The following is a 27274-nucleotide window of genomic DNA, read 5'->3' on the forward strand; positions in this document are numbered from 1 at the left end:
TATAAGAAGCTATTTTAAATTGTAGCAATTTAACATAATCATAAAGACAAGAACAGAAACAAACAAGCGTGAGAGAAAATTTACTAAGAAAATTCAGAACTCAGATTCCATCCCCCTCTGCATTTGAGTTTTTAAAGTTACATGATCTTTTTATATTGCCTATCACACAACATACTGTTTTGTTTACCAATAGATATGAGTAGGATTTATGCAGTGAGTGTTGCTCTTCTCTAGTCAGCTTCTACCTTCACATACTTTTTTTCTTATTCATCTCTTTTCAGTTTGAAGAACTTTATTTGGCCATCTCATAGTTTTCTTGAACCCCAGTAATTTGAATATCTTCTCTTTCAATACAATATAAAGTTGCTGAAGGCTTCCTTCACTTTTTTTTCTTTTCTTCTACTAGCTTTCAGGTAGCCTATCTTCATAGTCACTGATTCTTCTGTTGGATTGCTCTTGCCACCAATGCTTTCTTTTGACATGTCAATATCATTGTATATATGTATATAAATCAAGAATTGCTTCTTCTTTAAAAAATGATGTCTATGTCATTGTTAAATTTTTGTTAAAATACTGAAAACATTTCTCTTTGATTTGAGATCACTGAATTTCTTTAAAATGACTATTTTCTCTTTTGTCAGTGTTCTCATGTGCTGGACATTACCTAGACTGTTTCTGGTGTCTTTCTAGGTAGAACTTTCGTTTTCTGATAGCTATTATCACATGGAGTCATTGGAATTAGGAGATTCATTATTAATCCCAGGGTTCTGGACTGCTTTTCTATGCCCTTCCAGAAATTCTCACCAGGCTGCTAACTTTCTCAGAGCCCATAGTCACTTCTACTATTTCAGTACTAAAATACAGTCTGGTACAGATTTTCCAGGAGGCACTTGTGAGTTATTGTTACTGTTTCAGTGGTAGAAGGCCATCCAAGCTTACATTTGTCCTAAATATGAAATCTGTGTGTTGTTAGTAAGGAATTGTGAGAGAACAAAACATAAGTCCACAGAAGTTTCCTTCTGGGACCAGACCAGGCTGAGATGACTTGTTCATAGCTGTCAGTGGGCACTGAGGGATACAGATGGGCTCTTGACAGTCACTGTGGATAGAACAATCTCAGTATCCTAAGTCAGACCCATGACTATAGAGATACCAAACAGGTGTGCTCCTTGGATCCCATAGACAGGAGCAGCACAACCCTTAGGTAGGAAAAACAAACCAAAAACTAAAAACTTTTGCTTGTAGAAGCTACTTATTGTTGACGTGGTCCAAGGCTGCTCTAACCAGTTAGAGGTGATTCAATCTGGAATCTAAATCTGATGGACTAGGATCCTTTCAGAGGCTTCATACTTATACAAGTGTGGGACTCACATGCTTAAGATGGTCCTAGGATTAGGTTCCATTATTCAAGTTGCAGAACAAAGTCTCAGCATTATAGTCATGTTTGATCTCCAGTGAGTAGAATCTTGTGTCCTGCTATGCTGAATAAAGTTAGAGCAGTGTTGGTAAAGACAGACTGTTGCCTATACAGATTGACAGTAATGTAGTTTTCACCTGAGTTTGACAGTCATGAGGACATACAGTTTCAGGAATGCCCACAGCTGTAGATGCCAGTGATAAAACTGGCTGAAATGGGAGTATGTTCCAATGGGCAAAGGTTTCTTTCCAATGCTGAGGCATTTCTGGTGCTTTGTCTGCAAATACTGTACTGCTCATAGTTGTACAACACAAGGCTAGGGACCTACAGTAAGCAATAAGATAGACTTACAGTCAAAGGCCAATGCTGAGCTAGGTTATACATGGTCTTATAGCCACAGGAAACTTCATAGTTTCACCAAGACGGAGTATGTGTCCCAGACCAACTCCAAGGCTAGAAATGAGACAGGCTGAAATTCAAGTCAGCCTTATTAGGACACAGCTTCCTCTCTGTGGCCAGGCTGGTCCAAATGATGCATCTATAACCCTTCTCCATGTATAGGAATGTTAGTTTGCATGAGGTGCAAGACTCAAGGCTGCAGGCCTGGCATGAGCTCTGAGATTCTCTCTGCAATGGTTCCTGTTCTGCTGACACTGAATTGGGGTAGGAAGCAGCCACTTCTCTACCTTAAGGCCTTTCCTGTTGCTCAATTTGTGGGTATTGGAATGTAGGAGTTGTGGGGTTTGTCCTATACTGGGCTAGCCTATAGTTGTGAGTTTTATGCCTTCATTTATTTTTCTTTCTCTGAGTGGGTGATTATTCTCCCAACACTCAGCTGCATGGAGTCAGAAAAGAAATTATTCCCCCCCCACTTGCCTTTTTCAAGGCATTTTTTCATTGCATTATTAGAAATAGGCACCGTGGACTCACAAGACTTCCTTGGCTCTTTTGAAAGTAGTTGTGTGCATGAATATACAACTTTTGTGCCTTTAGAAAACAATTGTAAGGAACTTAGTCACCACCATCTTGCTCGGACACTCTAAACCTACCTTGCTGAAAAATTCTATGTATTTTCAGTATCTATCACTCTTCTTATGAAGTTCTTTATGTAAAGGATCTGAATTTAATTTGGATATGGCTGTAGGAAGCTTCTGGGGGGGCCACAGGTTCCTTGTTACTAATGAATTCTGACTGACTGCTGGAGCACTCCAGCAAAAGGTAATGATGGCTTTCTCTATTTCCAGAATAAAAAGACCCAAGCAAGGTTATCCACTTGCTAGCATGTATATGTAACTACCAATTCAAAATGAGAAAAAAAATCCTGAAAATAGAGAAGGTATAGCTTCTTTAAGATACAGATACACTCAACAAATCACTTATTTCCTTTTAAATACCTATGTATCAATATAAGATCAATATTTTAAGTCTCTAATTATATTCACTCAAAAATCATGGTAGCTAGTAATGTTGGGAATATAAATCCTTGGTTTCTACCCACTAAGAAAATTAAAATTGGTAAAATGATCATAAAGCTATATGTTTTTCATGGATCACCAAATTAAATTTCACATGGAGTTTGAGTCAGAGGGAGGAAATGTACTTATAATAAAAGCAGGCATATTGCTCAGAAATTATGAAAAAAGTCTTGCTGTGAAAACTTTTATGAAAATTACAGACTTCTAAAGATAGAATTGAAATCTATGGAGGTTTTGAGATTATATATCTTTGCGATTATATATCTTTTGTGTATCTTTTCCGTTACTCTGTTTCATAGAACCTAAAACTTTGTATCTTATGAATTTTAGAAAATCTTATTTAGAACTGAAAGCACAGGAAAGAATCAAGTCCGTAAACATACCAAAGTTTTGTGCCCCGTCCCCCATCGTATTTTGAAAATGTTGAACTGTTATTGCTATCCCTGAGGTTAGATTGATTGCTTTCAATGTGCAGAGGTCATATTTTATTTAGCAATGTTGGTAACACTAAGCACTTATTGTGGAGAACAAGAAATCCTTTGAATAAATGCTTTTGTTCTTCAATAATTGATATTCTCTTTATTTTAAATCCAGGTGAATAAACATATTGTTATGGTTGATTCAGGCCTCAGATTCATTTTTGTCCTTCTTACCCATAGAAATGATTAAAAAAATAATGTATACTTTTGCCTACACTGAAACATTTTGGGAACATTGAATTCTAATGCTATCAGTGTGACATACCCACATAACATATGTCAGATTTTTGTGTTATATCAAGTACCAAAATAATTATTAAAAAGTTAAAAATTATGTATAGCCATTCTAGATTGATACAGCAATACAGGGAGGATAAAGTTGTTTTTGATTGTTCAAAGTTATTTTTGACAATTTATTTTGTTTTTTTTTTCTGAGAGTAATTTGGATTTTAGATATTTAATCATGGTAAAATACACATAAGCATAGAACTTGCCATTTACTGAACATTTCACTTGTAGTGTTAAATACGTTCACACCATTCTGTAACTTCACCCTGACAGAACTCTTTTCTTCAATAAATCTTCCATTCTATTGGTGATTAATCTCCTTCCTTACCTTTGGGAAATTTTTCTTTATAATTTTGCTGAAAATGTTTTCCATGTCTTTAAAGTGAATTCTCCTTCCTCGACGGCAAGGTGTGGCTCCAACTTGGCAGGTGTCTTTTTGACTGGGTGGCTTCTTCCTTTCCAGTGGTTGCTGGTAGAGCCCTACTTCCAGGCACCTGTTCTCAGATCTGCTGTCTTACTCTCAGATACTCCCACTGCTCCTCTCTACTGGGCCTGTTCACCCCACTGTGTCTCCGGACCAGGCTTTGCTGCTCACTAAATTGACAATTTATTTTGAAATAATTTAAAACTCCAAAAGAAAATGTAAAAAATAAAGTAGAATTTCAAGGCAATCTTCACTCAGCTTGATAATCTCTTGCATGACATGGTAATCCAAACTTCTCATGTAATACTTGGGTGATGGTTTTTTTTTTACTATCTATACACTTAACTCATTGAAATTTTAAAGAAATCATTCCAAAAGTTTTGCAATAAGGCAGATTGGCTGTTTTCAAACACTTTCTGAAGGCTAGGGTTGTGATGCACACCACCATTCATCATTCATTAGTTTTGAAAATTTGGATTCTTTCTCTTTTGCTCCTTCCAGGGTCTTGTTCAGATTGTCCTCACACAGATGATGGTGAGGTCTTCTTGAGTCTCCTCCTCAGTGACGGTTCCTCACCATTGCTTTGTGATGTGGTGACCTTGACATTCTTGAGAGTACTGATTTATTCTTGTAGAATGTGGTCACATGAAGTATTCTCATATTCATCCCAAGGTAGTTTCTTTTATGAAACTTCAGAAAGTGATGTGCCTTTCTCACTTGAATTATTGGGAGATATGTGATATCAGTAAATCATTTATGGAATTGTAAAGTAGCATGTGCTGAATTGTCACATGAATATACCTTTTTCTTTGTAAAATTACAGAAATTTTAGAGATTTTAAAGATTCTTCAAATACACTGTTTCATCTAAAGCATTTGCCTTTTGGTTTTAGGATTCACTGATGGACCTCGATGACAACAATCATTGTCATTTAATAGTGACATTTCTGTGGTATATATTTTTCCATTCTTATCCTTTTTACTCATCTGGTTACTTATCAGTATTGGTATGTGGATGTTTACTCAGTGGTTAGGAATGCAATATTGCTACTGATTATTTTGCTGACGCTTTGACCCAGCTTTGATCATGAGGAACTGCTTCACATTAACTTGTGCTACTTTAATATACTGTATCTTATATGAACATTGTCATATTTGGGCCATGACAAGACTTTCTGTTCTTCTGTTTCAAAATTCTCTCTCTCTGTGGTATGCATGTAAGTATGTGTATGTGTGTTTCCATATGTGTGGGCGCATGTGTGTGCACTTGGGTGTTTGGAGGCCTAAGGTTGACATTGGATCTTTTTCTCGGTCTCTTCCCACCTTATATGTTGACAGCAAGGTCTCTCACCAAGCCAGAATTTAAAATTTTAGGTATTTTGTTAGCAGCTTTCTCTGGGGATTATCTTTGTCTTATCTTGTCTCCAGTGAGGTAGGGTTATAGGCATCTCCAACACCACCCCGGTCATTTCATGTTGATGCTTAGGATCATAAATCCTGTCCTCACATTTGAATGCAGGCACTTTCCCTGCTGAAGCATCTTACCAGCCCCTAGACTCATTTTACTGCTCTCTATTCCAGACCTCTGGAGATCACTTCACAGAGAAGACATGGTTTATTCTAGGCACTAAGTATGTTCATTGTTACTAGCATTTGGTTTCTTGTATCTCTCAGTGGTCAGAACTAGGAAAAAAATCTGAGTGTAATAAAATGGAAATATGTTAATATATTTTCTTTATTATCTGTGTATGCATACATGGCATGCCTGTGCATGTACACTCATGCTCGTGTGTTTGTGTGTGTGTGTGTGTGTGTGTGTGTGTGTGTGTGTGTGTTTATACATAAAACATTTGGGGGGTTTTCTTTTGTTTTTGAGACAGGGTCAGACAATAGCACAGTTGAACCTTGCCTTGAATCTGAGATTTTTCTGCTTCAGACAGTTAAGTGCTGGGACTTCAGGCATGCACTACACATTAGATTTATAAAACAGTTTTTTAAAAGTGACCTCATATGTATATCTCTAATTCCAGTCTGACATTCTGTGGCTAAAGCTAGCATACTTCTCTTGCTTTATAATATTATAATTATATATAATAATATAATTATAATTATAATAATAATTATTATTATTTATATTCCAACAGCAGTTTTCACTCCCTTTTCCTTCCAGTGATTCCCTCAACTTTTCCTCTTTCCCCCATTTTCCACTTCTCAGTTTCTCTTCAGAACAGGGCAGGTGTTCCACGTATTTTAACCAAACATGGCATATCAAGTTGCAGTAAGACTAGGTACCTCCCCTCATGCAAAGGCTAGGCAAAGTGACCTAGTATGAGGAAAAGGATCCCAAAAGTCAGAGATAGTCCTGCTCCCAGTGTTAGGAGCCCTACAAGAAGACCAAGCTACACAAATGTAACTATACGTAGAGGGGCCTGGTTACAGGCTTCCTGTTGGTTCAATCTCTGGGAGCTCCTGTGACTCCAGTTTAGTTGATATTATGGATTTTCTTGTGGTGTCCTTGACCCCTCTGGCTACTACAATCACTCCCCCACTTCTGCAGGATTCTGCAAGCTCCACTTATATTTAGTTATGGCTCTTTATATATGGTTTCATCAGTTGTTGGGTAAAGCGTCTATTATGACAAATTGTCTGGGCACCAATCTATGAGAATAGCAGAATATCATTAAGAATCATTTCATTGATGTTTTGCCAGTTGTGCTTGGTTCTATCCTAGGTCTCTGGGGGTATCCAGCCTCAGGGCCCTGACCCTCCAGGCACTGTCAGGGCTCCCTCCCATGGCATAGGTCTCAAGTTGGACCAGTCATTGTTTGGCCACTTCCACTATTTCTGTACCACTGTTGCCCCAGCACATCATGCAGGCAGGATCACTGTAGGTCAGTTGTTATGTGGCTGAGTTGGTGTCACAATCCCTGCACTGGAAGTCTTGCCTGAACACAGGAGGTGGCCAGTTCAGGCTCCATATTCCCCATTGCTAGGAGTCTTAGCTAGGGTCACCTTCATGGATTCCTGGGAATTTCCATTGCAGTAGATTCCTAGCTCATCCTAGAGATGCCCCTGATTTCAGTTGTCTTTCCCAATATTTTCTCCCTCCATCCTTCCCCAACCTGATCCCTCTTGTTCCCATCCCTCATTTACTCCATTTACAACATCTATTCCATTTTCCTTTCCCAGGGAGATTTCTTGTTATTTAGCTTCTCTAGGTGTATGGGTTGTGGCATGATTGTCCTTTACTTTATAGTTAATATTAACAATATTCACTTATGAGTAAGTATATACTATGTTTGTCTTTCTAGGTCTGGCTTCCTCAGCCAGGATAATTGTTTTTCTAGTTCCATCCATTTTACTTCAAATTTTAGGATGTCATTGTTTTTAACAACCGAGTAATTATATTGTGTAAATGTGCCGCATTTTCTTTATCCATTATTTTGTTGAGGGACCTCTAGGTTGGTTTGGGGTTCTGGATATTATTAATAAAGCTGTTTTGAACATAGTTGGGCAATTGTCCTTGTGGTATGATTGAGTATCCTTTGGGTATATTCCTAAGACTGGTATAGGTGGGTCTTGAGGTATGTGGACTCCCATATTCTGAGAAACCATCATGTTACAGATAATTCTTTCTGCCATCCTGGTTAATCGCAAATGAACACACAAATGCTGTATTAATGATAAATCAGTTCGCCAATGACTAGGGCTTCTTATGTGGCTAGCTCTGTCTTAATTACTAACCCATTAACTAGTACTTTATATATTTCTACATGGTTTTATCTTACTGGTGATCCATCTGTCTGTTTTTATGTGAATACCATGTGGATTTTATTGTTATATGTCTATAGTAGAGCTTGAAATCAAGGATGGTTATACCTCAGGAAGTTCCTTTATTGTACAGGATTTTTTGGCTATCCTGGGATTTTTGTTTTTCCATATGAAGTTAAGTACTGCTCTTTTAAAGTCTGTACAGAATCATGTTGGAATTTCAATTCTCTTCTATTTGCAACTTTTTATTCAGACAGGGAGAAATCATGCTCTTATCATCCATGTTATGTCATGTATTTAATTAACCTTAGCATACACAAAATGCTATATATTGACTCACACATTCTCCTATGAAGATGAATGCTATCACTGACTTGAGCAAAAGGTGTGTGTAGGGTTCTTTTATGCTTTACTAGCAAAGAATACCTTTCTTTACTCTCTTAATAATTAGCCAAAGTATTGCTTTACAGAGTTCTTTTAATTTCTATGGGGTTTTATTATTAATTTGCAATATAGCTTTCTCTATTGTGTAATTTTTGGGTTTGTTTGGGGGAGCTGTAACCTGGTTGAATATGAAGTTTTTAATATTAATTTTGTTAGTTTACACAGAAGTACAGGTTTGGAGAATTATAAAGCCATACAATATCTGTGCTTTTGGCTACAGCTTGTTTCACTTAGCAAAACAAACTTAAAATTTTTATGTCTTGTAGAAGTTGATATTTTGTTAACTTTGTATTATCAAGTAGTGTTCTATTGTCTGAATGTATCAAGAAATTATTATCCATCTACTATAGAAGTACATCTGTGTTGCTTCTGGGATTTGGCAATTATTAACAAGATTACTATAAATAATAATATATGATACACACACATACACACACACACACACACACACACACACTTTTCTGAATCTTGTGTGAGAAAACACGAAGCAATATCATTTCTGGGTATGTAGGAAAATATGTTTATCTTTGTAGGAAACTTGGGAACAATGTAGTAACAGGTCTAAGTCATTGTGCATTTTCACCAACAATGCAGGAGAGTAACAGCTGCCTAGAAGCCCACTTGCACTTAGCAATCTCATTCTCATGGAAATTGGTAGTTAAGGTCACAAAGACCATATCAGAGCTAGAAAGTGGACTCATGGCCAACACACTCCAAATTTAGTAACTTTTCTACTGCATCTTTTTTTTTTTTTTTAAGAATTCCTCTTTACTTGATTGGCATACATAAGATGATGGATGGCAGGTCATTTCCCAAAGAATATTTATTGTTACAATCATTGTAAACAGTTCTTGACAAAGAGAGTGGGCATGCACACTTGTCTTCCCACCCAAGAGCATGAGTTCTGAAGGAGCTGGTCACAATTCCTGTGATGTACACAGCTAACTGGCCATTTTCCTCTGGGGTACACACTATGAACAAAGCAAATATTCTAACTTTTTTTGTGACAAATCAGAATGTTTGGATTTGTCTTCAAATAGGTGTCTCTTTTTGCATCTGAAGAATTAGTAGCTTATAAAATGCACATCTCCAAAATATTAACAGAAGTGCTTGGGGATGTGGCATATCACAGGGAGATACTGTCAGTGGAGTATAACAGGAGAACTGCTTGTGCACATGCACCCTCATCTGCCTGTAGGAACTTTAGACAAAACTGGAAGGCATTCAGATGGCTTGGCCAGCCTCCCCCACCTCTTCTTTAAAATTCCTTTTTTTTTTCAAGGATACTCTGGCCAAAGACTAACAAGCAGTGAAATGGCAAAAGGCAGGCAGCCGGTAAGGAGTGGTGGAGCAAATGGCTGGGGTAAAACACAAACTGTGATTGGGCTGTGAATAATCAAGGACTGGATCGGAGTTTTTATGCATATTCCATGGTCATAATTTGATATTTTCAAGAGAAATGAAAAAAAAAAGAATCCCATTTAAAACAAAAGACAAGAAAGAAGTTAAAAACAAAGCAAATACATTCCTTTCTGGCTAAATTTATTAGCAAGGCACCTTTCAGAAGTGTTCCTGCTCAGGGCTGATGAGCCACACACTTAAGGAAAATGGAGTGACACAGTACCACTTTAATGGTGCATAGATTCTTTCATTATGTAGTTGGTTCACATACATCAACATTTTAAATTTTGGACATTCTAAAATACATTTGGCAAACGACTGAGGAGAAAACCGTCTGTGAGCTGAGGAAACTAAACCTGGTGGTGTCTGAAGCACTGCAGGCGCCCATTTGTGCTCTCCTCGTGTGCAAGTCTTAGAGTTTTGCATGACCTTTTCAAAAATACTCAAACATGTTTGAAATACAATTAAAAGGCAATCAGTAGCAATTGTCTTAAATAGTATGCTCATGTGTGGAGAAATGGTGTTATTATGTAGAGCCCCTTCCAAAAAAAAAGAAAGAAAAGTTAGACATTTCCAAGTAACATTAAAAATGCATCTTTCAAAGGGCTTTAATTTAATGACTCAAGTTATAAAGTGTAAAATAAGACCTAAGAGTGACTGTTAATTATTTGTAGATTGACTTCATGATTCATGTTTGTCTCTTACCTTAGCTAGGAGGGCAAAGACATGTGGAGACAGAAGTAAATCAACTTCTTCATAGTCTAACAATAGCAGTAGACTTGTTTGACTCATTACTATGGACAATTGGAAGCATATCATTATTGAAAGAGAGGGAGAATCAGTAATTATGATTATTAGTTAATCATATATTTAATCATAATTAATGTCTAATTAATACACCAATGTATTAATCATAAAATACATAAAGAGCTGTATCAATAATATGAAAGTTTCCTTCTATATGCTATATTCTTAAGGTTCAAAGCAACTGCACATATGATTTGTGATCATCTTAAGCAGTTGAATGCACCGAGTCAAATAGATGTGAAGGAAAAAGCTGAGGCTAAAATGTCCTTCCTGTCACCCAAATTACTCCTGTGATGGAACCCACAGCTTTAAGATGACATGGAATCAAACCCCAGAGCAGGATGTGGGGGCCAGTTTTGTTTCACAAACTGAGGAACCATTCCTTTCCCCCTCTCTTTTATCTAGAATATTTGTATTAAGAGATTTGGAAAGTAAATTCCATACCATGAACCTTGCTATTTTATAACTTGTGTGATAAAACAACAAATACTTTTGTATAGTTGGAAAAAAATGTTTAAAGCCCTTGGAAATGTTGGTGGTTTTTCTTTTTTTAAGGGTGTTCAAAAATTATTATTTTTTTGTGCTTCATTTTTTGTGATTTTTTTAAAAATTTATTTTGCTTATTTTACATATCAATCCCAGTTCCCTCTCCATCCTTCCCTACCTCCTCTCTTCCACCCTCCCATGCCTTCTGACCACCCTCCCATCCCATCCCCCACCCCACTCCACATGTAGGGCAATGCCTTCCTGGAGGGGTCATCTAAATCTGTCAAGTCATTTGGAGTAGGGACTAGGCCTTCCCTCCTGCCTCTAGGTTAAGGGAGTATCCCTCCATGGGGGAATGTGCTCCCAAAGTCCTTTTGTGCACCAGGGATACATCCTGGTTCCACTGTCAAAAGTCCCTTAGACTACTCAGGCCTTCTAGCTGACACCCATGTTCAGGGGATCTGAGTTGGTCCAATGCTATCAGTCTGGGGGCCCATTAGCTCCTCCTTGTTTGTTCAGGTCAGCTGTCTCTGTGGATTTCTGTAGCCTGGTCTTATCCTCCAAAAATTGTAGTACAACTATACTCATTTTGGTACTATTTATAATAGTGTGGAATTCTAAAGTAAGCAAATGCTTAGCAGTTAAAAAGTAAATAAATTATAAAACATATTTTGGTGTCAAATTCATTCATTAAAAGGTTTCAAAGAATATTTACTACAAACAAGAAAATTCTAATTATAAATTTCAGATGTTATATGCATGTGTTGAATGAATAAATAAATAAAATACTAAATTCAAAATGATGTGCATCAAAAGATTTAACATTATCCAGTCAAATAGCAAGAAAACCTACCATTTTTGGTTTTGTTAGAGGCCACATTTTTAAAGTTAAACATACATGCACAAATCTTGAGTGCATCACTGAATTCTTATAACCCAGAGAAATCTGGCAAAGGAAAACACCCACATGACTGTAACTTGATCACTATTAACAGCCCAGAAGCCCCACATCCATCCCAGTACTGCACCCAGCATCACATATGACGTTTGTGTGGTTGTGCCAGCTAAATGTCTTCTGTGATATTAAATGGCTGCATTTGAATTCTATATAAATGGCTCATTCATTAGGCATTCATCTGTTTCTATATAATTTTGTTCATATTAAATTTATGCTATCTCTCTATGATACTGAATCTAATGACATTTTGATAATTAGCAAAGCTATTTAATGTACTTTATTTGTGCATCACTTTCTATTAATGATGGGTACTTATTTCCAGGTTTTTAACAGACATATCAGTGACTATTCTAATCCATGCCTTTTGGGGGGCATACATGTATGTGTTTTGCATGTTGCTAAAGGTGTGCCTGCCAGTCTCAGGTCCACATATATTCAGCTTAAGGAGATGCCTCCACCATTGCGAACAGTTGCCACAGTGCGTAATCCATTAGCAGGGCATGATGGATACAGTCCTTTCACATCCTTGTCTCACTTTGGCCATGAACACTTCTGATTTTACATGTTTGGAGAAAGTGTGGTGGTATTTAATTGAGTTAATTTGCATTTCTTAATGAGTAATGACATTTTTCATACTGATCCCTTTATTTGTGACATATTTATTCAAATTACTAGCCTATTTTTAGATTGTTTCCCTTTTTGGTCAGTGCCATTTAAGAGTTAATTATGTTGTTAATGAATAATGACTTTTGTGTTTCAGTATGTATATAAATATTCATTTCTATTATTAAATTATATATGAAAATTTTGTATAAAATTCATTTTATATCTATATAAAAATTCATTTTGTCTCATTAGAATGACTAGTTTTTTTCTGGTAATTTATTTACTAATATAAATCATGTTTCCTCTTGCTATAGTTTAATATAACTGAGTATACCTCTTTTCTATGCATTTTTGTTTCATTTTATTTGTACTTGGAAAGCATTTTACTAATGAACTAAGATCCAGACCAGAACCAGTTATTGGTGAAACTATCTTCTCCCCAATGTATGTCTTGACACCCATTTCAAAGATCAATTGATGTAAATACATATGACTTGTTTCTGGATATACATGTTATTATCTTTTCAGTTATGCTGTATGGTTTTGATTACTGAGGCTTTGTACCATATTCTGAAATATGGAAATGTGACATTTCTTGCTTGTTTGTCTTGTTTAATAGGCTTCCATTTCCTTTCTTTCTAAGAAGGAAGGGTTTCTGTCTATTTCCAGCTTCAGAATGCACAGTCATTTATGGAGAGGAAGGTATGACAATGGGAAGGTGAGGCAGATAGTCACATTGTTTACACTGTCAGGACAGATAGAAGGATGCTGATGCTCAACTTGAGTTCTACACTTATCTCTCCTGGGACTAAAACATATTTTATGACATATTCATTTTTATCTATTCTTTGATAATTTCATACATGTATAGAATACATTCTGATGACATTAAACGCTGCACCACCAATCCTCCTTCCCCAACAAGTTCTCTTTTTATTTCAAGGCCTTTTTGTTTTGTTTTTGTGACTCATTGAATTTGGCCAGGGCCAAGAGTATGGGCATAGATGGGTGTGAACTCTTTGCTGGAGTGTTGGTAGTACACATTCATCTGTGGCTGCATCACTGTTATCAGTGACACTCATTCCTCCAGCAGTCCTCAGATGAAGGTCAAGGGCCCATGAAGCCCTCTTCCTTTAATGGCCATTAGATAGTCTTTTGCAAATTTAAGGTAGTTTAGGGTCTCATATAAATTTTAGCACTATTTTTCTTTTTTGTGTAAAATGTCATTTCAATTCTGGTGACAGTATAGGGATCTAAAATATCTCAAGGAATTCTGATAAATTCATGTCCCAGTAAACCTGTCTTAGGGTTTCTATCAAGACATTCTGATAAATTCATGTCCCAGGAAACCTGTCTTAGGGTTTCTATTGCTGTGAAGAAATACCATCACTATGGCAACTCTTACAAAAGAAAACATTTAATTGTGCTGGCTCACTTACAGTTCAGAGGTTTTGTCCATTATCATCATGATGGGAAGCAAGGCAACACACAGGAAAATATGGTGGTGGAGCTAAGAGTTCTTACATCTTGATTTAAAGGCAATAGGAAATGAACTGTCTCATTGAGCATGGCTTGAGCATATATGAGACTTCTACAGTGATATACTTCCTCCAACAAGATCAAACTTTCTTCAATGAGACCACACTTCCCACTGGTGCTACTCCATTTGGAGGCTATTTTCTTCCAAACCAATACAAAACCTATCAGAAATTTAAAATATACTTCTACATCTATTCACCATTAATATAGTTTATCAACAATGCATCTTAGAGTCTTAAAGGCAAGTCTTCCTTCTCACTTAGCTATGACTCTCAGCCTCATCTCAATGTTGTGAGATGATCTGTTAGATTGTGCCCATATTTTAACTGGACTACTTGTTTATTTTAAGAACTTTTGTGTGTTCTGGAAAATGGCACTGAATTATCTGTTGAGGTATTTCTCCTAGGGTCATAGCTTGTTTTTCTTTCTTTCATTGGTGTCTTTAATAAACCTGACATTTTAATTCTTGTTTTTTTTTTATTTGTTTGTGTTTGTTTTTCAAGACAGTGTTTCTCTGTGTAGCTTTGGAGCCTGTCATGGAACCTGCTCTGTAGACCAGGCTGGCCTCAAACTCACAGAGATCCACCTGCCTCTGCCTCCTGAGTGCTGGGACTGAAGGCATGCGCCACCAACACCTAGTAACATTTTAGTTCTAGAAAGTTGTTTATCAACTCTTTCATAGTTAATTTCATAGTTAATGCCTTCCAATTGCAGTACAGTTCTACCCGATCATAGTTCATAGTATATCCAGTAGCAACAAAGTTCTTCAGAGAGTATTTTAGTTTTGCATTTTGTGTGTGGGGCTTTGTGTGTGTGTGTGTGTGTGTGTGTGTGTGTGTGTGTGTGTGTGTGTGTGTGTGTGTGTGTGCGTGCTATAACTTTTATGGTGTGTCTAAGGGCTGTCTAAATTCCTTGTACATGGTCATGTTCTCTGTTACTGGCTTTTTTTCTTTGTCATGCTCAGTTGACTCATTCTGAGCTCATTCTGAGCACTCTGTTTGCTCAGTTTTGTATGTGTGGCCTTTCATCAGTAACATATTTCCACGGGTATCTGGAGGTCAGATAGTGTTAGTCTGGTACATGTCTCTTGATTTCAACAGGTTTTCTGTCTCTTTTGCCTTTCCATATGCACTTTAGAATAAGTCTATCAGTAATTATAAAATGACTTTTTGAGGATTGAATTGAGTGTGTACATCAGGCTGGGAATAACAATATTGTTCTTCATCAAGCATAGCATTATTGAGTCATGGAATACTTATTTAATTATTTAACTTCTCTTGTCAGAATTCTGTCATTTTACAGAAATGAAAAAAATGACATGTTCTGTCTCATGTGCATACCCTAGCTTATGTGTTTGTGAATAAGAAAGTACAAGAGTAGATATAAGCTATGAAACTAGGTGAAAGACAATGACAGGTATAAAGTTTTGAGAAAGTGATTGAGGAGGAGAGCAAAAAGGACATTTGTAATATGAAGATAAAATGGAGGCTAATCGGGTTGATAAGGCAGAAAAGCTAAGGAGGAGATGTTAGCCTGTTACTAGCATATCTTATTGGCTAGCTCTGTCTTAAATATTAACCCATTTGTATTAATCTAATTATTTCCACATGGCTTCATCTTACTGGAGAGAGGGGCTGCTGTTCTGCTCTGTCTTCCATCTTGAATCTCCCCCTACTCCTTCCTCTCTCCTCCTAGTCTCCTAGTCCCACCTATCTTGCCTTCCTATTGGCCAACAGTGCTTTATCCATTAACCAATAAGAGAAACATATTTACAGAATGACATCTCCCATCAAGAAGGTAAATGGGGAAGACCAGAATGAAAGAGAAACCATGGAAAACATTTTAAAAATGCCATAGAAAAACCCAATTATTTTTATCCTAATAAAATAAAATTTAAAAAAGATTTTGCTGTTTCATCATATAAATTGTACATTAGCAGTAGACCTTTAGAAAAAATAGATATTATCAAATTAAGAAGTTTCCCTCTACTGATAATTTAGTGAGTTGTCATAATAAATGAATCTTCTATTCTGTCAAGTACATTTTCTGAACATATTGATAAAAGCATGCCATTTTTCTTGTTTAAATTGTTGTGATAGATTCATCAATTGATTTTTCTAATGTTAAACAAGTCTTGCATACTTTGAGCAAATCATAATTGTCTGTGCTGTCTACTTCTTGTACACTGATGTATTTGATTTTGCTTAGGATCTTTATAACTATGTTCATTAGAGTTTGGTCTGTGGTGTTCTTGGACCATCTGCCTGGATTCAATATGAGTGTGTTTCTAGTCCACAGAAGAACACATAAAGGGCTTCCTCTGTTCCTACCTTATGAAAAAGATTGTAGAGGCTGAGTGAGAGCTCTTTCTTAGATGTTTGATAAAATTTACCAGCAAACTCTTGAGACTTGGGACTTTGGGTGATTTTTATACCCCCCATGCATTCCTGAGAAACAAAACAACCTATGTTCCATATAATCTTTTAATGCATTACTCATTTTATTTGAATTACTGCTTTAATGTGCACGATGGTTAGGCTTTATATTTCTTTTCTGTAATGGCTTCATGGTGTTTGGGAATTAAGAGTAAGCTAGTTACACCATATTCCTTATCTGAAGTGTTGTTGGGAGATGTGTTATTTCTGAGTTGTTTGTTCCTTAGCCTTGAGAGTAAAGTTATATGAGGGAGTTAGCCTTGGTACAGTGTTTTGAAAGCAGGTTCAATTTACTTAGTAGAACTAAACATGTGAAAGTTCAAGTTTATCATTATGTCCACTTTTAAGATTTCTTTTAAAGTAATTTTTCATTTCACCTAAACTCGTTTACTTGAAATCATAGGTGATCATCTCTTATTTTTTTTTAAGTCTATTGTTATGAGTAGTTTTTACCCCTGCTGCTCTGGTCCAACTGCTGAGCCAGCCCCCAATAACACACAGAGATGCTGTATTAGATATGAATGCTGTTGGCCAGTTACTAGTTTCTTATCGGCTAGCTCTGTCTTAAATATTAACCCATTGCTATTAATCTAAGTATTTCCACGTGGTCTCATCTTACCTGAGAGAAGGGCTGGCATTCTACCCTGTACGTCTTCCATCTTGGATCTCCTCCCTACTCCTGGAATCTTCCTTGTCTCCTAGTCCCACCTATCTTGCTTTCCTATTGGCCAACAGTGGTTTATTCATTAACCAATAAGAGAAACATATCTACAGAATGACATCTCCCATCTGTCCATAAATATATCATATTCTTTTTATTGTTTCTAATATCCTTTTAAATCTCACACTGCAACTATTTCTCCAAGAGACAAACTTTGGATTCTATATTCATTTTCCATTTCTGTTCATCAACTTGCCACAATGTAGTGCCTTAAACCAGCACACATTTGTCTTCTAACAGTTCTAGGGGAAAAATCCAAAATGCTTTCCCTGGGCTGAGATCTCCATGTCTGTGGCATCACACTCTGAGAATTGTGAGGGGCAATCCATTTCCTTGCCTTTTGCAGTTTCTTGAGTTGTGCTTTCTTGGCTGGTAGCCTCTTCCTCTATCTTTACAGCCAAAACTATAGCACCTTGCATCAGTTGTCATGTTGCCTTCTGTCTCTGTAGTCAAATATTCCTGTTTCTCTCTTACAAGACACTTGTAATTGCATTTAGGACCACCAAGATAATCTAGAATAATCTGCATTTTCTCAAAACATTTTTTGTATGCAGCCAGAAATGGGACAGCTGGATCATATGGCAGATGTATTTTTAGCTCCTTGGAGGAACCTCCATGCTGCTCTCCATAATGGCTGCACTCATTTCCATTCTAACCAGCAGTATGGAAGGTTTTCTTTTCTCCTTAGCCTAACCAGCATGTGTTATTTTTGTGGGTTTGATGTTAACTAGGGTGAGATGCCCTCTCGTTGTGGTTTGGATTTCATTTCCCTGGTGGCTAGTGATGCTGATGAACTTTTCATGTGCTTGTGGGTTATTTGTAATTCTTATTATAAATTACTATCCAGTCATTTTCCCATTTTTAAGTTAAGATTGTTTTTGTTATTGTTGACACTTTAAATTCCTTTGCTAATCTGTGTATTATTCCCTTGTGTCATGACTAATTTGTAAATCATTTCTTCTCTGTGGGTAGTCTGTTTGGTGTGTTGATTAGTGCCTTTGCTGTATAGACCCTGATTTTATTATATGCCATTTCTCTATATTTGCTTTTGTTTTCTATGCTTTGTTATTCTTTTGTTTTGTGGTTTTACTAATCTTCCCTCTTTGCCCTCTGTTGGTAGATAATTAAATAATTCATTTTGAGGTTTTGTGTTTTCTAGTACATGTATTCATGTAAGGTTTTAAGGTCCATTGGGAATATCTGTAGCTGTAGTAAATAAGCTTTTTATATAGTATGTTCATTATGGTCTTCTGAAATATTTTCAGTTTTGGTTATGTGATTATAGTTCACTTTGGCCATAATTTAAGAGTGTTATTTTTTATTAATAAAATATTTTTAATTTAAATTTGAAACAAGTTTGTTTTACATATCAATCCCAGTTCCTTCACCCTCCCCTCCTCCCCTGCCCTCCTAACCTCATCCCATCCCATTTCAATTCCCCAGGGAGGGTGAAGCTTTCCATGGGGGATCTTCAGTGTCTGTCATATCATTTGGGGCAGAGCCTATTAAAATGTTTTCTAAACATTTTAAAATCTTTGTAATAATCTGTTTCTGATTTTAACTTAATTATCCCTAAGTCAAGATACAATTTTTGTCATTGATTAGCAATCTTTTGTGTGCCTGTATATGTAGGTGCACGGGTATACTTATGTGTGGGACGTCATGAAACTATGTGTGTATTTGTGGAGGTCAGAGCTCAACCATAGTGTCAAGGTCAAGAGTTGTCCGCCTGGCTCTGCTGAGACAGTGACTCTCATGGGGACTTGATTTCATTAGTTAGGCTTGGTTGGTCAGTGTTCCCCCGGGATCAATCCTTGTCTACTTCTCCAATTAGCTACCTTTTAAAATCAACTTAATAGGCTATCAACTTGATGCTTGAAAACACCATTTTAAATATCTGTCTATATATTTAGAAGTATCTTATTTAGTTCCATGATTTGCTAAAAAAGTGAATTTGAAGTTACCTGCATTGACCATAGATTTGTATATCTCATTTTAATCATATTGTTTGGGTTTATATATTGTAAGCAATTTATTTACTGAATACAAACATTATTATTATATTTTTGTTAGAATAACAATTCCCTTGGTTTATGGCCCTTTGGGTAAAGGGTTTTGTTTTAATGGTTTTTGTTGTGGGGGGGGGGGGGGGGGGCGGGGGGGGGGGGGGGGTTTTTGGGGGGGGCCACCACCCTGGTAAAATTTTTTTTTTTTGGGGGGGGGGCGGGGGCGGTTGGTGGGGGTGGGGGGGGGGGGGGGGGGGGTGCGGGGGGGGGGGGGGGGGGGGGGGGGGGGTGGGGGGGGGGGGGGGTGGGGTGGGGGTGGGGTGGGTGTGGTTTTTATTCTTTTTTTTTTGTCGGGGGGGGGGGGGGGTGCTGGGGGGGTTTGGGGGGGGGGGGGGGGGGGGGGGGGGTGGGGGGTGGGGGGGGGGGGCGCTTCAACCTCTTTACCCCCCTCCCCCGCCTGAACTCCCTGGATTGGCCCCTGATCCTGCTGCTCCTGTCTCCGGTCCCCTTTGAGAGCACCCTTGGAGCTCTGATACACCCCCACCCATCCCAACCTCCAGCCTACCCCCCCACCCTGTGCCCTACCCCACCTACGGTCCTGCCGCTCTGGTTGAGCACTGGGACAGAGGGTGGAGCCAACAGTCCACCCTACTTCGGAGACCTCTCGGAGCAACTCCGAACAAAGGAGACCTGACTATCCACGTGGGACCACCTGTAATTTCCACCGGCTTGGTCCCTGACCCCGCCTCCAGTCCTCTGCTGGAGTCCCAGGCCCCTCCCAGAGATCCGCCTATCTCTGCGGGTCCACTTGGAGTTCCTGCAGGCAAGATCCTTGACCCCCAAATCCGGGCCCTGCCAAAGAACGAGGTCTCAGCTGGAGAGCGCCAGTTTCCAGTGAGATCCCACTACCCTGCAAAACCTTCTCAAGTTCCAGTCCAGCCCTCGTCCTCTTCTCCCGGCTATTGGCCAGAGAGAAGCCTCCTAGAGAGCTTGGACCACACAGAGATACAGACATTGAATCTTTGATCCACATAAGCCCATCTGGGAAGGACCATAGAGAGAGGGAAGAGACACCACCAACACCTACAGGAAGAAACTATGGGAAGAAGGCAATACAAGAGAACACCTAACAACAGAAAGACAAACATGACACCACCAGAATCTAGGGAATCTACACCAACTAGAATGGAACACAACAACAAAGCAGAGGAAGCAGAAGGGTATGACTTAAAAATCACCATCATAAAAATGATAGAGGCCCTCAAAGAAGATATGAGAAAATCCCTTAAAGAAATAGAGGAAAAAACAAACAAAAAAGTGGAAGAAATGAACAAATTCCTTAAGGAAAGTACAGAAAGCCAAGAAAAAACAATTAACCAGGTGAAGGAAACGGTTCAAGATTTGAAAACCGAAATTGAGAAAATAAAGGCAACACAAATGGAAGGAAAGCTGGAAATTGAAAAGCTGGGCAAAAAATCAGAAACCACGGACACAAGCATAACCAATAGAATTCAAGAGATGGAAGAGAGAATCTCAGGCGCAGAAGATAAACTAGAAGAAATAGATTCATCGACCAAAGAAAACCATAAATCCAACAAATCCTTAACACACAATATCCAGGAAATGTGGGACACCATGAAAAGGCCAAACCTAAGAATAATAGGCATAGAGGAAGGTGAGGAAGCCCAGCTCAAAGGTGCTGAAAACATATTCAACAAAATCATCGAGGAAAACTTTCCAAATCTGAAGAAGGACATGCCCATGAAAGTACAAGAAGCATACCGAACCCCAAATAGGCTGGACCAAAGAAAAAAGACCCCTCGACATATAATAATCAAAACACCTAGCATACAGAATAAAGAAAAAATATTAAGAGCAGCGAAGGAAAAAGGACAGGTAACATATAAAGGCAGACCTATCAAAATTACACCTGACTTCTCCATGGAAACCCTCAAGGCCAGAAGGTCCTGGATAGATGTTCTAAAAGTATTAAGAGAACACGGATGCCAGCCTAGGCTACTATATCCAGCAAAACTCTCAGTCAATATAGATGGAGAGAACAAGATATTCAATGACAAAACCAGATTTTCCCAATATGTATCTACAAATCCAGCCCTACAGAAAGTATTGGAAGGAAAATTCCAACCCAAGGAAGGTAACTACTCCCACAAAAATGTAGGCAACAGATAATCCAGCTACACCAGAAACCTAGGGTGAAGCAGAACAAATATATTCACAATACCACTGCCAACAACAAACCTAAATCAAACAACCATCAACAATCAATGGTCCTTACTCACCCTCAACATTAATGGTCTTAACTCACCTATAAAAAGACACAGATTAACAGAATGGATACGAAGACAGAATCCATCCTTCTGCTGCATACAAGAAACACATCTTAGCTCCAAAGATAGACATTACCTCAGGGTAAAGGGTTGGGAAAAGATTTTCCAATCAAATGGAAATAAGAAGCAAGCAGGCGTAGCTATCCTAATATCTAACAAGCTAGACTTCAAACCAAAACTAGTCAAAAGAGATGAAGATGGTCATTTCATATTCATCTCAGGAGAAATCCATCAACACAAAGTCTCAATTCTGAACATCTATGCCCCTAATACAAAGCCACCCACATTCGTAAAAGAAACACTACTAAAACTCAAAGCTCATATAAAACCTCACACACTTATAGTGGGAGACTTCAATACACCACTCTCAACACTAGACAGGACCACAAATCAGAAACTCAACAAAGAAACAAAAGAATTAACAGAAGTTATGTCTCAACTGGGGCTAACAGACATCTATAGAACATTCCATCCAAAGACAAAAGAATATACCTTCTTCTCTGCTCCACATGGACCCTTCTCTAAAATCGACCACATACTAGGAGACATAACAAACCTCAACAGATACAAGAGAATAGAAATAGTCCCCTGTATCTTATCGGACCACCATGCTTTAAAATTGGAATTCAACAACAATACAAATAGCAGAAAACCTGCAAACTCATGGAAACTGAACAATGTGCAATTGCACCACTCCTGGGTCAAAGAAGAAATAAAGAAAGAAATTAAAGACTTTCTAATATTCAACGAGAATGAGGATACAACATACCCGAACTTATGGGACACCTTGAAAGCAGTGCTACGAGGGAAGTTCATTGCACTAAGTGCCCATATGAAGAAAACAGAGGATAGTCACATAAATGAATTAACAGCGCAACTGAAAACCTTAGAACAGAGAGAAGCGAATTCACCCCGCAGGAGCAGACACCAGGAAATAATCAACTTGAGGGCTGAAATCAACAAAATAGAAACCAGGAAAACAATACAAAAAATCAATGCAACAAAGAGTTGGTTTTTTGAGAAAATCAACAAGATTGATAAACCTTTATCCAAATTAACGAAAAAGCAGAGACAGAACATGCAATTTAACAAAATCAGAAATGAAATGGGGAACATAACAACAGACACAGAGGAAATCCAGACAATTTTCAGGTCATACTTCGAAAATCTGTATTCCACAAAAATTGAAAATTCAAAGGAAATGGACAAGTTTCTGGATAACTATCACTTACCAAAATTAAATCAAGAACAGACAAACAACTTAAATAGACCTATAACCCGAAATGAAATAGAAGCAGTCATCGAAAGCCTTCCAACGAAAAAAAGTCCAGGGCCAGATGGATTCAGTGCAGAATTCTACCAGACATTCAAGGAAGAACTAATACCACTACTCCTCAAACTGTTCCACAAGATAGAAACAGAAGGTTTATTGCCAATCTCTTTTTATGAGGCCACAATAACTTTGGTACCCAAACCTCACAAAGACACAACTAAGAAAGAAAACTACAGACCAATATCCCTGATGAACATCGATGCAAAAATACTCAATAAAATAATGGCAAACCGAATTCAAAAATACATCAGAGAAATCATCCACCATGATCAAGTAGGCTTCATACCTGGATTGCAGGGATGGTTTAACATACGAAAATCTATCAACGTGATCCACCATATAAACAAACTGAAAAAGAAAAACCATATGATTATCTCCCTAGATGCAGAAAAAGCCTTCGATAAAATTCAACACCCTTTCATGATAAAGGTATTAGAGAGGTCAGGGATAACAGGAACATACCTAAACATAATAAGAGCAATATACAGCAAACCAACTGCCAACATCAAACTGAATGGAGAGAAACTTAAGCCAATTCCTCTAAAATCAGGAACAAGACAAGGCTGTCCTCTCTCTCCATATCTCTTCAATATCGTACTAGAAGTTCTAGCTAATGCTATAAGACAACAAAAGGAGATCAAGGGCATCCAAATTGGAAAGGAAGAAGTCAAACTGTCTCTATTTGCAGATGATATGATAGTTTACATAAGCGACCCAATAAACTCTACCAGGGAACTCCTACAGCTGATAAACACCTTCAGCAAACTAGCAGGATACAAGATAAACTCAAAAAAATCAGTAGCCCTATTTTTTTCAGACGACAAAGAGGCAGAGAAAGAAATCAGAGAAACATCACCCTTTACAATAGCCACAAGCAACATAAAGTATCTTGGTGTAACGCTTACCAAACAAGTAAAAGATCTATATAATAAGAACTTTGTGACTCTAAAGAAAGAAATTAAAGAAGATACCAGAAAATGGAAAGACCTCCCATGCTCTTGGATAGGTAGGATAAACATAGTAAAAATGGCAATCTTACCAAAAGCAATCTACAGATTCAATGCAATCCCCATTAAAATCCCACCACAATTCTTCACCGACCTTGAAAGGATAATAATTAACTTTATATGGAAAAACAAAAGACCCAGGATAGCCAAAACAACCCTATACAATAAAAGAACATCAGGAGGCATCACCATTCCTGACTTTAAGCTCTACTACAGAGCTATAGTTCTGAAAACAGCCTGGTATTGGCATAAAAATAGACAGGTAGACCAATGGAATCGAATTGAAAATCCTGATATTAATCCATGCACCTATGAACACCTGATTTTCGACAAAACAGCTAAAATGATACAATGGGGCAAAGACAGCATCTTCAACAAATGGTGCTGGCACAATTGGATGAGGGTGTGTAGAAGACTGCAGATAGACCCATGTCTGTCGCCATGCACAAAACTCAAGTCCAAATGGATCAAAGACCTCAACATCAATCCAGCCACATTGAACCTCTTAGAAGAGAAAGTAGGAGGTACCCTTGAACAAATTGGTATAGGAGACCGCTTCTTGAACATAACTCCAGGGGCACAGACACTGAAAGAAACAATTAATAAATGGGACCTCTTCAAACTTAGAAGCTTCTGTAAGGCAAAGGACACAGTTGACAAGACCAAACGGCAGCCCACTGACTGGGAAAAGATTTTCACTAATCCTATATCCGACAAAGGGCTGATCTCCAAAATATACAAAGAACTCAAGAAACTAGTCAACAAAACACCAAATAACCCTATTAAAAAATGGGGTACAGAACTGAAGAAAGAATTCTCAATGGAGGAAATCAAAAAGGCTGAAAGACACTTAAGAAAATGCTCCACATCCTTAGCTATCAGGGAAATGCAAATCAAAACAACTTTGAGATACCATCTTACCCCTGCCAGAATGGCTAAAATTAGAAACACCAGTGATGACTTATGTTGGAGAGGATGTGGAGAAAGTGGAACACTCCTCCACTGCTGGTGGGAGTGCAAACTCATACAGCCACTTTGGAGATCAGTATGGCGGTTCCTCAGGAAAATGGGAATTAGTTTACCACAGGACCCGGCAATCCCCCTCTTAGGCATATACCCAAAGGATTCACATCAATGCAACAAAGACATCTGTTCAACTATGTTCATAGCAGCACTATTTGTAATAGCAAGAACCTGGAAGCAACCTAGATGCCCTTCAATTGAAGAATGGTTAATGAAGATGTGGCACATCTACACAATGGAATACTACTCTGCAGAAAAAAATAATGGTATCTTGAAATTCGCAGGCAAGTGGATGGCACTTGAAGAAACCATCCTGAATGAGGTAACCCAGTCACAAAAAGAGGAACACAGTATGTACTCACTCATATATGGATTTTAGACCTAGATCAAATGATCACCAGCCTATAATTCACATCACCAGAGGAACTAGGATACAAGTTGTATTCTAAGAGATTCATATAAAGTCCCTCACAGAACTGGGAAGGGACAAGTCCCCCAGACCTCAGGTATAGTGGGTGAGGACAGCTAATGGAGAGAGAAGTAGGAGAAAATGAGAGGGAGGAGAGGAAGGCATGTGTGACTAGGAGGATTGAGCCTGGTTAGGAATGGAAAATAGGAAAGAGAGAGAGAGACAGAGACAGAGAGAGAGAACATAAAAGAGGGAGCCAATATTGGTTTGAAGATAAAGTTGAACACAAAGAAAGGTCGAGGGAACTACAAGACTGCTCCCAACTAACAATCTCAGCTTCCGTGGAAAGGCTATCATAAATGCCCTTCCCGGAGAGTGAGATCAACAACTAACTTCTCCATGGAGTCCTCAACTAATGCCTGTTGAAAACAGGAGCAAACACCCATACATAAACACTGAGTCAAACTAGAACCCAGAAGCAGATGGAGAGGACAAGACCATGCGGTAGAAGTACATAGAGACAGCTTACCTGAACAAGGAGGAGCTAAGGGCCACTAGACTGATAGCTGGGAAGCCAACAGAGGTCTGACTCGGACTCCCCTGAATATGGGTCTCAGCCAGAAGGTCTGAACAGTCTAAGAGACCCCAGACAGTGGGGCCCGGATGGCCCCCCGGGGCCCAAAAGGGTTTCCAAAAAAACCCCCCCCGGGAGGGAACCCCCCCTAATTCAAGAGAAAGGGAGGGCCCCGCCCCCCCCTCCTTCGGGCCGCCCGGACGACCACAACCCCCCCCGGTGGCCTCCCCCACCCTTTGTGTTTTGGGGGGGGGGGGGGGGGGGGGGGGGTGGGGGGGGGGGGGGGGGGGGGGGAGAGGGGGGGGGGGGGGGGGGGGGGGGGGGGGGGGGGGGGGGGGGGGGGGGGGGGGGGGGGGAGGGAGAGGGAACTGGGATCGACATGTAAAATAATAATAATAATAAAAAAAAAAAAAAAAAAAAAAAAAAAACGCTTTGACTCCAAAATTTAAGTTGAAGAACAAGTTACTGGGGAAAAGTATTTCTATTTTTGTTTCCACAGAAAATGAAAAGATGTGGATTCCTTCCAGACTAATGTGGTTTGATCACACCAGACCGCCTGAAACAGAGTACAAGCTGATCCTACATTCCAAACAGCTGGACAAAACAGCCCTACAGACTACAGCTAGGATATCTGAATCTTCTTCGAATCCCCCAAGACAGCGCCCCTTACCAGCAGGAAGTAGTTTGGAAAGAACGACGCCCAAATTCCCAAATATTGTGTATAAATGTTTGTTTTCATTTAATTGGACTTTGTTATATAAAATTAAATAAAAAATACTCTAAAAAAAAAAATAAATGTATATAGTTTTGTAGTGTATATAGATCCACAATCTTTATTTTAATTAATATTCACAAAGATTTTTTTGCTATATTCTTATATCACATCTGTATCTTATTGCCTACATTACTCAATATGTCTAAAAACTTATTTTTTACTTCTTGTCAGGAACATGCCTTCTTAAAAATACCATATGAAATTCTCAACTGCTTTTTCCCCTGTACCATTAAATATCACATTATGCAGTATTGGTATTATTCTTTCTAAGTGGCTAATTCTTAGATTAGAAGTATCATGATTTCTATTTTAGTGGGTAGGGATTTTAATTATTGACTTGACTCTTGTAAAAATGTATGTTCTAGAATAATATGTTCCTTCTCTGTGGTTATTTTAATAGTCATGGATTCTCATATTTTGACCCTTTAAATTGAAAGCATGTAAGACATATGGCTGTTTAGAACTGTATTTCTTTTAGTCTAGATATTTGATTCTAACTCAATTACATAGTGGGGATTAGATGCTTTATTAATTCCATTTTATAGTGTT

At 38.3% G+C, this 27274-nt stretch overlaps 1 long non-coding RNA gene across 1 annotated transcript; it reads left to right on the forward strand.

Annotated features, from left to right (window-relative positions):
• Nucleotides 1-19493: 19493 nt before the first annotated feature.
• On the forward strand, nucleotides 19494-26318 carry LOC127233913 (uncharacterized). The gene is made up of 2 exons (XR_007835534.1): nucleotides 19494-19560; nucleotides 26249-26318. It is a non-coding gene; the product is annotated as an uncharacterized LOC127233913 (long non-coding RNA).
• Nucleotides 26319-27274: the final 956 nt, after the last annotated feature.

The sequence above is a fragment of the Phodopus roborovskii genome, unplaced genomic scaffold, assembly GCF_943737965.1.
Source record: "Phodopus roborovskii unplaced genomic scaffold, PHOROB, whole genome shotgun sequence".
Taxonomy (NCBI): Eukaryota; Metazoa; Chordata; class Mammalia; order Rodentia; family Cricetidae; genus Phodopus; species Phodopus roborovskii.